The sequence below is a fragment of the Rhinolophus hipposideros genome (genome assembly GCF_964194185.1).
Source record: "Rhinolophus hipposideros genome assembly, chromosome: 3".
Taxonomy (NCBI): Eukaryota; Metazoa; Chordata; class Mammalia; order Chiroptera; family Rhinolophidae; genus Rhinolophus; species Rhinolophus hipposideros.
In genome coordinates this window covers 15,233,048-15,246,495 of record NC_138049.1, presented here as the reverse complement: position 1 = coordinate 15,246,495, position 13,448 = coordinate 15,233,048, and the positions used below count along the sequence as shown (strand labels likewise).

The following is a 13,448-nucleotide window of genomic DNA, read 5'->3' as shown; positions in this document are numbered from 1 at the left end:
GAACAGAAGGAAATTCTATGTGGGGACCTCTCTACCTAGCTTAATTTAATCTAGCCAGAGGCGTTTCCTAAAATTGTGCTTCGTGACACCTCCCTCCCCCACCCCACCTATGGTTAAGGTCAAGTGATGCAACAGAACTTAAGTCTAACCGAGATCACAATGGTTCTTAAGTGCTCCATTTTAAAATTCTTACCGTGGGATGAGATTTTCGGTGAAAAAACATGTGAATCGAATTTCTTGGGTTTAATTTAATGTAGAATGTTTAGCTGATAGGCAGGGCCAAGAGGATGATGGCAGGTCAATCAGGAATATCAATCAGACTATGTGTTAGACATGGGACCAAAAAGATTTTCTGCCAAATAGACAAGAGAAGGTAATCATATCCCTACAGTCCACAATCAGAGGATTATAGGAAGCAAGATTAATAGGAAATGTTGACGGGTTAACAGGAAATGATTAATTAATAGGAAATGATTAATTAATAGGAAATGATTAATTAATAGGAAATGACCTCCCCCTTTAAAAAACTCCAGGCCCAGAAGTTTTTTTAATAGGTGGGTTTTTACCTAGTTTCTAAATAGAAGATCATTTCAATCATATAAAAGTTGATCCAGAAAACAAGGGAAAAACTGACCAACCTTTTTTATGAGGCTGGGATCACCTCAATTTCAAAACTGAGTAAGAATACATAGAAGAGCTAAAAATCAGCTCTGCTATGCCAGAAGAGAAGAGGGCGGGTATTACGCTCCTTCGGGCAAAGATTAGAGTGAGAAGGGATCACCACCTCAGTGGAGGAGTAGGGATGCCAAAATCACACCAACCTCCTCAGGCTTCTGTTCTCTGCCCTTCTTCGGTAATCCTCATTCTCTAACCAGCCAAAGGCACAAGTGTTGTTCCATGAGCCAGTTAGACTTAACTGATAAATGTCATGTGTTATATATTAGGATATGTATTAGGATCTTCGAACCCAAATATCTTTAATCTCAGTTATCAGGTTCAATTCATAAGTGCAACACCAGGATAGCTGCTGGCCCTCTTCCTGAAAACAAATCCTAGAAGAATCACAGAAGGTTGATGGGCCCCAGGATTAAACATAAAATTCTGAAAAACAACTGAAATGACAGGTGGTAATTGGGTCGTAGCGTGTGGGAGGTCCCAGGCAGCCCACAGGGAAATAGGACCAGGTAAGAGTTTTGTAGCTGTGCCCTTTCTGGCTTCCACTGTCCTGGCCAATCCTTGTTCACCCATCCACCCTTGCAAGCATAAGCCCAGTACCAGACGGAGACAGCAGGGTACATTGGGGCAAACCTAGGTCTGGATGGGGGAGGCCATGGATAAACACACACAGAGGTCAACACGGCATCTCGTGAGTGGTCTCTTGCTGCCACTCATTTGCTCACGTTAGGCTAATGGTAACAACTAACAGTTCTTAGGAAAAAGCAGTTCCCAGGCTGAGGATCCCTGAATGGCAGGACTAGGACAGGCACACAATTTCAAACTGGTAAGGAGTGGCTGGTAAGCATGGACTGACCACACCCCACTTCCATCATAAAGAGTAAACATAACTGAGCTAAGCCATTAACTCAAGAAGCTAGAAAAAAAAAAAAACTAACAGAACTGGTTAGTACAAAAAGTACAAGAGAAAAAAAATATAAAGGTCCATATTAAATAAAAACAAAATCAAAAGAAAACCCCAAAATACCAGAAAAGATTTGCAAAACCAAAATTGGGATCTTTAAAAAACCAGGAAACAAATCTTTGGCAATATTGATCGTGGCGGGGGGTGGGGACATGCAAATAAACAAAATACAAACTGAAAAAAAGGAGATAATTAGATCTGAGATGAAAGAAAATTATATATTTTTTTTTCTCTTACTGCCTAGAAAATGAAATTTTAGTAAGAGACCTCCCCCTTTAAAAAGCTCCAGGCCCCCCGGTGGCTCAGGCGGTTAGAGCTCCAAGCTCCTGACTCCTAAGGCTGTCGGTTCGATTCCCACGTGGGCCGGTGGGCTCTCAACCACAAGGTTGCCAGTTCGATTCCTCGAGTCCTGCAGGGGATGGTGGGCTGTGCCTCCTGCAGCTGGCAACGGCAACTGGACCTGGACCTGGAGCTGAGCTGCGCCCTCCACAGCTGGGACTGAAGGGACAACAACTTGACTTGAGGGGAAAAAAAGTCCTGGAAATCCACACTGCTCCCCAATAAAGTCCTATTCCCCTTCCCCAATAAAATTAAAAAAAAAAAATGCTCCAGGCCCAGAAGTTTTTTTTAATAGGTGGGTTTTTACCTAGTTTCTAAATAGAAGATCATTTCAATCATATAAAAGTTGATCCAGAAAACAAGGGAAAAACTGACCAACCTTTTTTATGAGGCTGGGATCACCTCAATTTCAAAACTGAGTAAGAATACAAAGCCCATTTCACTTAGGCACATAGATGTGGAAATCCTAAATAAAATGTTGGCTAACTAATATGTCAACACACACACACGATCAGGAAGGTTTATCCCAGAAATGCAAGAATAACTTAAGATCAGAAAATCCATCTTGCAATTCCTCACACCACCATTGACACCAAATGACATCACACAAAAAAGGGGTAAAGAGCATTAAGGCCAATTCACGGAAAGGAAAACCCAACTGGCTAATAAGTACAGATACTAGGAACAGATGAATACAAATTAGAGCAATGAGATATCCCTTTTACATTTATCAGATTTAAAAAAAAAATTAATAAGTCCAATTATACTAAGTATTGCCAAGGATTTGAGAAAAAGGAAACCCTCACATATACCCTGTGGGTAGAAACTGGGACAGTCATTTTGGAGAGCAATCTAGCAGTACTACGGGGAATTCCGTATGTGTACTCCTATGACCCTACAATCTCACTAGTCAGTAATTATTGCTGAGAAAATCTCACACGGATCCATAAAGGGACTGTCTGGGGATGTTAATGACATTAACTGTTCTGAGAAATCAAGGAGTTGGAGGCAGTCTGTCTATTCCCAGCCAGGGAAATGGATAAGCAAATGTTAAGGAAGCACACAATAGAACACAATGGAACAAGCAGATGGAAGCAAGATTTACAAATAGCAACATGGAGAAATCATCAAAATACAGCCTTGGATGAAAAAAGCCTTAGACATAGAACAAGACCTCAATTCTAATACTATTTTGTAAATTAAAAAATATGCTATATTTACATAGCTACGTAAAATTTTTTTTTAAGGATACATACACATCCAAGAACATATATTAAGTATACTGCAGTGTCTATGGAGTATAAGATACGGAAATATGAAGGGTAGAAACAAAAGAAATAAATACAACAAAAAGAGCCTTATACCTATTGATAATCACAGAGAGCCTATAAAATGGCTCTCAATACCCGTGTAATCAATCACCTCTCAATGAGTGTGAGCCTGTAACAAACTAAATATGCAAAAATACCGAATGTCATTCTGAGATTAGACTGTGATTCCATCTTGCTCACTGTCTCTTGCTCTCTTGCTCTCTCGCTCTAAGAAAAACCAGTGACCCACCACATTGTGAGCTGCCCAGGGCAGAGGCTCACATGGCAAAGACGTGAGGGAGGCCCCAGGCCAACAGCCAGTGAGGAACGCAGGCCCTCATCCCAGCAGGCCCGAGGTACTGAATCCTGCCAACAACTGTGTGCAGGAGCCTGGCAGCAGGCCCTCCCCAGTGGAGCCCTGAGATGACCGCAGCCCTGATACCCTGCTCACAGCCTGGAAAGACCCTGGATCAGCAGCGCCCAGCAAAGCCAGGCCCAGAGCCTGGCCAGAGAGACTGAGCAACAAATGCTTGCTGTTTTAAACCACTAAGTATTGGGGCCAACATGTTATGAAGCAACACAGCCATTAACTGAGGTATAGAAATAACTCAAGACTGGACATCTGAGGTTCAAAAGAAAAATAAAAAAATCCTATGACCTAAACACTGATAATAGTTTAGGAGTCACTGATAATACTCCATCTTAATAAAAGCTCCATGGCTAGGGACCATGGCTCTCTGTTACTTACTGGTATATCTGAAGCACCCAGAACCATGTTTGGCACACAGCAGATACTCAATAAGTCTTTAAATGAATGAATACTGCCAAGTTTTTGTCTTAACTACGAAGATTTCTTACCTTTTCCAGTTTCTGACCCTCAACACTCACACATGCCTTGATCCTCAACTCATCCCTACAGAGCTGTGTGACTGCTGCTGCCCTGAAAATACATGCTCTGTAGTGACACCTAGTTTGGGCAACTGTGAGAAGGGGAGAGCTGGGGCCAGCTGCTGGGAGTACAGGATACAGTACGTCTGGAAGAGCTTGGATAACAGGTCTCTCACGTGCACTTTCTCCTGATCTTTCTTCCCTGTCCCCCACTTAAAAAAGAAAAAAATCTAAATTAAGTTGTTACTTATATATGGATGGTCTTCTTTTTTTTTTTTTTTTTTTAAATGAGTCAATGGCCCAAAACTCACAGAAGTCACTCCTGGCCTTCTTTGAAGTTTCTGTGTTATGAATACTTCTTTCTAGTCAGATAAAATTCCTTAAGAGCCAATGGATTAACTTTTTCTAACAAAAATGTAAAGTCAACCCAAGGTCACATTAACAAATGACCTGAAAAATTCTCGGATATCAAAGACACAACATGTTTACTGAAAACTATCAAAATACCCTTAGTTGGGCCAGCCCGGTGGCTCAGGCGGTTGGAGTTCCGTGCTCCTAATGCCGAAGGCTGCTGGTTCAATTCCCACATGAGCCAGTGGGCTCTCAACCACAAGGTTGCCAGTTCGATTCCTCAACTCCCACAAGGGATGGTGGGCAGCACCCCCTGCAACTAACAAGGGCAACTGGACCTAGAGTTGAGCTGCGTACCTCCACAACTAAAATTGAACAACTAAGGGTGAAAGGACAACAACTTGACTTGGAAAAAGTCCTGGAAGTACACACTGTTACCCCAATAAAGTCCTATTACCCTTCCCAAATAAAATCTTAAAAAAAAAGTAAAAAATAAAACATAAAAAAAACACACAACCCTTAGTTAACTAAATGTTAGCCAAAAATAATTTTTCCTATCCTTTTAGTGGTCGCTAAGCAAAAGACATCATTCTTCTCAAATGAATGTCAACACTGTAAATTTATGAGATTCTTCAACTTTCAAAAATATATCCTCATCATTGCTAAAATTTCACTGCAGGAGGACCGAAACTGGGTCTACCTAACATAATATCTGGCAATAAAATTCAGACTCTTGTTTTATAGAGGTTATTAAACAGAAAAATAACCATAGGTGGTGATACTGGCTTTATCTCACCGCAAACTTCTCCTTTACATTATTCTATCAGAAAAACCCTTTTGCTTACATGTCTTGAGTATTCATGATTTAGCTAATGACTGAATTCATTTTTTTAAAACAAAATGAGCTGCACCATAAAATTTTAATTCAAGTAACAGGGTCAAATTTTTTAAAATTAAACACTAACAACTCAGTATTACTCCACAAAGAGACTTAAAGTGCCTTTTCTCCTCTAGAATTAGGGAAAAGTGATCAAAGACAGTGAAAAAGAACAGGCAACAGAACCAAATATTTGAATTCTAATTCCTATTCCTATTCTCTTCCCAAAACAACAAATATGGGGCCTTCCCTATTCCACATCTAAAAAGGGTATCTTATGCACTTAATTTTTGAAGGAATCTTAGACTGGGTTCCATTTATATTGCAGTTTTTACCATAATGTGTGTAGGTCATTCAAGAACTATTTGCAGAGCACCCATGAGCTGCAAGGAATTGCACCGAAGACAAAAATAATACAGAATGAGGGGCGGCCAGTTAGCTCAGTTGATTAGAGAACGGTGCTCTTAACAAGGTTGCAGATTGGATCCCCACATGGGCCAGTGTGAGCTGCGCCCTCCACAACTAGATTGAAACAACCACTTGACTTGGAGCTGATGGGTCCTGGAAAAACACACTTACATAAATAAAAGTTAAAAAACAAAATGCAGAATGAGACCCTGAAATCCTTTAAGTTTAGTAAAAGGGATATAATTTAATTTTAGGTGGGTTTTTTCAATTTGCCTAGTAATGGGAAACAAGCCTAGATTATTAAGCACAGGCTAGAAAAATCAGCATCAATGTTTAAAATATTTACCTGTAAAACTGATGTCCTAAAACAAAAACAGATGAAGCTCAATCATGCATTTTCCTGAGGCATTTCAGTAAACCAAATGTATGTAACTTTAAAGGTGACAATACAATGTTAACTAACCAGTTTTCAGAATGTTGATGTGTGGGATATGAAAGCAACCATGCTATTTACAGTCAGTTACTGATGATTACGAATAATAAGCACAATAAATGAGTGATCCATGACCAATTATAGCATGAAATACATTTTTCTTACCCTTCTAATCATATGATAAATACTCAAGAAGCATGAGAAAGTTATCTTTTTATAAAGAGAGCATGGAAAATCAACTTACTCAGGAACAAACAACAACATATTGTGTGTGTGTTTAGTAACCTTTCTTTCCATTTACCCTGAACAATGCAAAAATAAATCAGGTAACAATTAAAATGTAATTTAAAAGCCATATCAATAAACACCACAAGTAAAATCTATTAACATGTCATCAACATTGACCATTTTGATGCAATACACTATCTTTTTTAACCAATTTGCTAAAAAAAAAAAAAAAAAAAAACTGTTGTAAAAAGAAATTCAAATGTTGTTGATACAGTAAATTCTACAAGATTCTCTAGTCCTTAGTATTTGTCAGAATTGTGATACCGGTTTGAAAATAACATGCAGAATCCGTGTAGACTACGTAGTATGCCCAGTCCTGAATCTACAAGAGGTAAAAGGTTCTTGAATAACCAATGCCATAAAGGAGCTTTATACAGATTTGCACAGTCTAGGAATGTTGGAAAGTTGACTTTTTTTAAGGCATTGATTCAGGCCACAGGTTATTACTATTAATACAAGAAAAAGAATTTTGCCGCTATTTCTCTGTGCGAGAACTCTGATGACAAAGCAAAGCGGGCTGCACACTGAGACAGGCCTGTCTCAACGCTGCAAGAATCCTTTTGGCCACCGTGGCGTTCTATCATTGTGACTGCGGGGGGACGACCTATCACATTCTAACACATCAGGAACGTTTTCAGGAGTAACTCAAAGTCGTGATTTCAAAGAGGGAAGACATTGGCGGCAACGAGTGCTTTCAACCCAGAAGGATGCAACCTAGTGCTGTTGGAAGTTAATGAACCGATACAAAAGTGGCGCTTCGCGGTTCAAAGAGAAAATTACTTTTGAAAAAAGACGGCTTGAGATTATCCACTGTCAGGCAGTTACACGTACACCCACGTTTATTTCTAACTTCACCATATAAAACACCGTATGAACCAAACGTTTCGAGGCATACATTTTCTAAAGGGTACCAACTCTCAACGAAAAGGGCCACACGCTTCCCAGAGGACGCCCGGCTCAGTAATAAACTAGATAAGAAATAACATCCTCAACAGTATCACCCCCAGCTGATTCGGAACGTTCAAGGAGGAGGGGGGCGGGGCGGGGGCGTGGACAGCTTCGGGAGAGGATCGATCAAAAGCAAAGAAATAAAAACGCGTCCTGTGGGCCGGAAACTTCTCTAATGACACAGACCTAGAGATCGGCTCGGCAGGAGCCCCTAGAAGCCCCCCGCTGAACACAATGCCTTCGATAAGGGGACTGTCACCTGAGCCACAGGTGTCAACGACCAGAGCGAGGCCCTCGGACATCCGCGCAGGCACAGACCAGCTCACGGCGGGATGCGCGGCGGCCTCGCCCCACAAGCGGGCCCTGGAGCTCCGGGAATCCCCACACCTCCGGGAGAGCGAACACTCACCTGCGGAGGCCGAGACTCCTCGGAAACCGCCCACAGCCAGGTGAAGGGGCAGGGCCGAGCGGGGCTCCGCGCCACCAAGGAAGTCCCTGCCCAGCCCCAACCACCCAGCTCGGTGCTCACCGTCCCAGCACTGCCGGGTCCAACCGTCACCAGCCCTCCGGATGCCACAGCTTACCAAGAATTTGAAGGCAAACCCGCCAGGGTCACTTCCGGTGCCGGGGGTGGCCTCGGCGACTCCGGCGCACGCGGGGCGACGCCCCGGGAGCGAGGACGCCGGGCGGCGTGCGCGCGCCGGGCGCGGACTGGGCGGGGCCGATGGCGGTGGGGCGGGGCCGGCAGGGGCGCGCCTGCGCATTGCGAGTTTCCTCCTCGCCGCGGGCCGGCCGGAGAGCGGGGGTAGTAATGACCTAAGGAAGCACCACCTCGCGTGCCTCGATATCTGTTTCGAAGTGTTGGCTCATTCTACCTCCCATTTGATTTTCACCACATACTTAGAAGTTAGGAAGTCAGTGTCTATTTTATGGGTGAGTGTCAGGGTCAATTCGTTTATGACAAATACTGTTTTAGAACCAAATGGTCAGAATTTGGCTGAGGTGCTTCTCACGACATAACATGAATAAAATAGGGGGTGGATAAACAGATATTCCGACACGAAGCTAGTGAGATTTTATTCTCCTGATTTTTCGGGGTCGTTTTTATATAACCAGACAAGAAATAAAATTAGGATGTTTCCTGATTTACAGATATATACTCGACAGTATTATGCTTCTTCCTTCAGTACATCCATCTACAGAAGGAATAAGGCACATTGAAAGCATCTCAGTAATTTAACACAGACTTAGGTAAAGGCAATTCAAAGGTAATTCATCCACTTAATCTGCAAATATTTATTGAGCAACTATTATGTGCCAGACACTGTTATAGGCACTGGGTATACAGTGGTCAACAAAATAGAATATTTCATGGAGCTTAAAGTCTTGTAAAATTCTCAGCTAAGTAGAAAATAATAGTTTTGCTATGGTGGATATGAACTCTATTGCAATGGAGCACAAGATGCTATAGTTTGCATATCTTTTTGAAATAAACCAATTCAGAGAGGTATAGATTATTCTAGTTAGGCTGAATTAATTTTCATCTTTTATGTGAGTACAAAGGTATGTTGAATTATCAAGCCAATTTGTAGTTTAAAGTCATCTCAAAAGGCACAAAGTAAGTGCATATTGTGTGATTCCATTTATATGAAATTCTAGAACAGTCAAAAGTAATCTATAGGGCCGGCCCGGTGGCTCAGGCGGTTAGAGCTCCGTGCTCCTAACCCGGAAGACTACCGGTTGGATTCCCACATGGGCCAGAGGGCTCTCAACCACAAGGTTGCCAGTTCAACTCCTAGACTCCCGCAAGGGATGGTGGGCAGCGCCCCCTGCAACTAAGATTGAACACGGCATCTTGAGCTGAGCTGCCGCTGAGCTCCCAGATGGCTCAGTTGGTTGGAGTGCATCCTTTCAACCACAAGGTTGCCAGTTCAGTTCGATGGTGGGCTGCGCCCCCTGCAACTAGCAACGGCAACTGGGCGTGGAGCTGAGCTGCACCCTCCACAACTAACTGAAATGACAACTTGAAGCTGAACGGCACCCTTCACAACTAAGATTGAAAGGACAACAACTTGACTTGGAAAAAAGTCCTGGAAGTACACACTGTTCCCCAATAAAGTCCTGTTCCCCTTCCCCAATAAAATCTTTTAAAAAAAACCAACAAACTAATCTATAGCAAAAGACAATCAGTGTTTGAGGCTCCATTGAGGAGTGGGGGAGGGGGAAAGGATAGACTACAAAGAGGCAAGAGAGAATTTTCTATATCTCAATTAGGGTAGTCATTAAACATGTATATGTTTATTAAAACTAATCGAACAGTACACATAAAAGGGAAGCATTATATGGTACATAAATTATATCTCAATGAAGTTGATTTTCAAAGTAAAAAAACGAACTTCCAAAGTGTAGCTTACATTCACTACTTATGTTTGTTCACTAGTTTTACTAGTACTCAGGGGAGACAACGCTATGCTAGTAACCCCTAACTCAAAGAGGTTCAAACAATAGGACTTTTTTCTCATTTACTTTATATGTTCATCGCAGAGAGGATGCAGGCACTTGGACCCTTGGCAATGGAAAAACGAAAATTAGATAACTTGCACAACTTCTGCCTGGATGTGATTCTTGCCACCACTGCCCACATTTCATTGGCCAGAGCAAGTCATGTGACCAAACCTGACTTTAAAGGGATGGGAGTGTTCAATTCTGTGTACCCTGAAGAAGAAAGAGAATACTTGTGTACTGCCTTCATGACTACTATACTCGTCATTTCTTCTTTTACACTGTGGCTTCTACAACCATCACCCTTCTAAAGTGATTGTTCCAAATTGGGACGCAGAAAATCAGAGATTATTTTTTCCTGGTGAATGGTCACATTAATTTGGCAGGATCATAGGACACATGAAAGAAAGTCACAGAAAAAAAGATAGAAAGGTGCCAGTAAAGAGTTTAAACTTTATTCAGCAGGCAAAAAGGAGCCTTTGAAAGTTCTCAAATGAAAGTATAAGTTATACAGCAAATAGGAAGTTAATTGGGCATCTGTGAGTAGGAAGGTTTGGAGGGGAGAGAGAATAGATTGGGAGAACTGTTGCAAGAGGTGTTGTGACCTCTGGAATTACAAAGAAAGGAATGACATAAAGACCACCTCTTGACATTATGTATTTGTTGCCTCTCTCTTGTCCCAGTAGGTAAACTTCATGCAGTTAGATACCGTGTTTCCAAATGGAGGAAATACCGTGTTTCCCGAAAATAAGACCTACCCGGACCATCAGCTCTAATGCGTCTTTCAGAGCAAAAATTAACATAAGACCCTGTTTTATATAATAAATATCATATATAATAAATATTATAGTAAAATAATACCGGGTTTTATATTAATTTTTGCTCCAAAAGATGCATTAGAGCTGATGGTCCAGCTAGGTCTTACTTTGGGGGAAACACGGTATTTCCTCCGTTTGGCTAGAACAATGTTTGGTGTTAATTAGATATTTGTAGAATAAATAAATACATTATCTCACTTTAAAAAGAATTTGGAGACACTTTTTACATTTCATCAGAGAAATCTAATAGGGACTTTCAGGACCAATTTATTAACTTCACTCATCTGGTCGATTGCATCTGGCCATCCTTCTCTATGTACTTCAAAAATGTGAGCCATCTCTTGGGATACAAAGTATATAGAAAATTAGACCATTCTAAACATGAGTAAGAAACTACTGAACTTTTCGATTATGTCACCATATTCGGAATAACAAACCAGGACAGATCTCCAGTATTGTTCATCAATCTTATACACATTGTTAGAGGTTCCATCACCAATCTGCGATTCCCAGAATGCTGAATGCTGCCAGAAAAAGATCACACAGCTATGAAATTGATGTACCACAACTGTATAACTTCCAACACACCTGACATATCTTTCTGCACATCCCACCTCAGTTATCTCTCTTACTCCTCCTATTATTTTAAACTTTTACCCCTTTTCCCTCAAGTCAGCCACCTACTCCTTTCTGCTGTGTCTCCACTTTCAGAGAAAATAGCTCTTAGATCGAAATTCCCTCAACTTGCTCACTGAGTCAGAGACTGCCATCTGTCTACCAAATACTCATTTCCCTTATTGAATAACAGAACCTAGCTAGCTTGATGAAATTGGGTCCCCCTGGAATTAAGAACTGCATTTTCCAGACTCTCATGCACCTAGGTGTGGCCATGGATCTAACTTCCGGCCAGTAGAAGTATTGTTTAGAACTTTTAAGAAGGCACCTTAAAGGAAGAGGCCCTGGAAATCTCCCTCCCCGCACCGTCTCCTTTTCACCAGGTTAGAACAGGGAAAAGATGGAGAGAATATAAGCAGCCAACTGCTGACCATAAGTGACCTTAGGATAAAAGCCATATATGATGAGGATAGCAGAATTGAACAGATGAAGTGTGGGCTGGCATGGACCTGCCATACCAATTGTGCACTGCCAACTCCAGACATTGCATGTCTAAGCAATGGTTGTTTGGGGTTGTATGTGCAGCTAAACCTAATCTCAATACTACTTTTACCCTCCAATTTACAAATGTCTCCACTTCACACTGCCCTTTGGCTTTTGCCTCCCATCTCAATGAAAGTGTTTCTTCCTTTAAGCCCAGTTCCTCCACGTAAACTTCTCAACATCTGACAGTTTGTCTGCAACCAAAGAAAATTTTGTTTTGGTTATTTCTTACAGGTTCTGTTTTCTGTTGGGATTCCCTATCTTTACATTTGTTATGAAAATATTTTTCTTTACATCAAGCATAGTTACAATATCTGTGTCTTGTAATATCTGTGTCTGCCAATTCCAGATTTGAGAAATAGGATCTTGGGGTCAACCTCCACTGATTGTAATCTCTCTGCAGACCAGGCGCTATTTTTACATTTCTTTGTATGTCAGGTAATTTTTGGAGTATATCCTGGATATTGGATATGTTATATAGTCTGGATTCTGTAATATGCTTCTGGAGTTTGTTTTTTGTTAAGAAGGCAATTAACTTGGTTTGACTCTTCCTGTTGGGCAGCACCTCATATGCTCATTTAGTTTTATTCTTAGATAGATGGTTGGATTCCTTTCCACACGCGTGGTTCATGATTCAGTTAGAGATTTGAGCCTTTTTCAGGGAAGATATGAAAACGAGATACTCATCCAGTGCCATTCTTCTCTTCCAAGTTGACTTATATCCAGAATCTGCTTGCTCTTGGCTCCACTCTAGTATCTTTAGGTAGTTGATTTTTACATTTTTTCCCAGTTTTATAGTTGTAGCTATATATAGTTTTATAGCTATATATAGTTTGGGGTTTTTTAAAAAGATTTTATTGGCGGAAGTGGAACAGGACTTTATTAGGGAACAGTGTGTACTTCCAAGACTTTTTCCAAGTCGTTGTCCTTTCAATCTTAGTTGTGGAGGGCGCAGCTCAGCTCCAGGTCCAGTTGCTGTTGTTAGTTGCAGGGGGCGCAGCCCACCATCCCTTGCGGGAGTCGAGGAATTGAACTGGCAACCTTGTGGTTGAGAGTCCACTGGCCTATGTGGCAGCCTTTGGAGTTAGGAGCACGGAGCTCCAACCCGGGCCGGCCCTAGCTATACATAGTTAATATAGCTATATGTGATAGTCATCCATGAGGAGCTTCCTCGCTCATACTAGAAGCAGAATCAAGAGTTATCTGTTAGGGTGTTATCATTTGGATGATAGTTATCATTTGGGTGATAGGTTGGATAATAAACTTGAAGGACCAGCATGAAGTCAGACTCGTTAGAAAGTTATTACAATAATTTGGGCAAAAGCTGATGAGGGTGTCAACCAAATAAATAACACTGGGAATGAAGATGAATGAGAGAAACATGTACAAGGTGAAATAACTGAATTTCATGATTGATTGCACAAAGTACAAAATGACCTTAAATTGTTTTGCAAATTAGATTATACACTAATACAAATTACACTCTCAA

At 41.3% G+C, this 13,448-nt stretch overlaps 1 protein-coding gene across 8 annotated transcripts in view; it reads right to left on the bottom strand.

The window, feature by feature from the left end:
• KATNA1 (katanin catalytic subunit A1) overlaps positions 1-8,199 on the bottom strand; it is a 34,263-nt gene extending 26,064 nt beyond the window's left edge. For 2 of the 8 annotated variants that reach the window (XM_081031740.1, XM_081031747.1), the window contains exon 1: positions 8,066-8,199. The gene's annotated coding sequence lies outside the window, so the exon portion shown is untranslated. Of the gene's footprint in view, positions 1-193; positions 353-821; positions 1,053-7,890 lie in introns of those variants that run through there. The other 6 variants (XM_081031741.1, XM_081031743.1, XM_081031746.1 and 3 more) reach the window with 6 other exon arrangements.
• Positions 8,200-13,448: the final 5,249 nt, after the last annotated feature.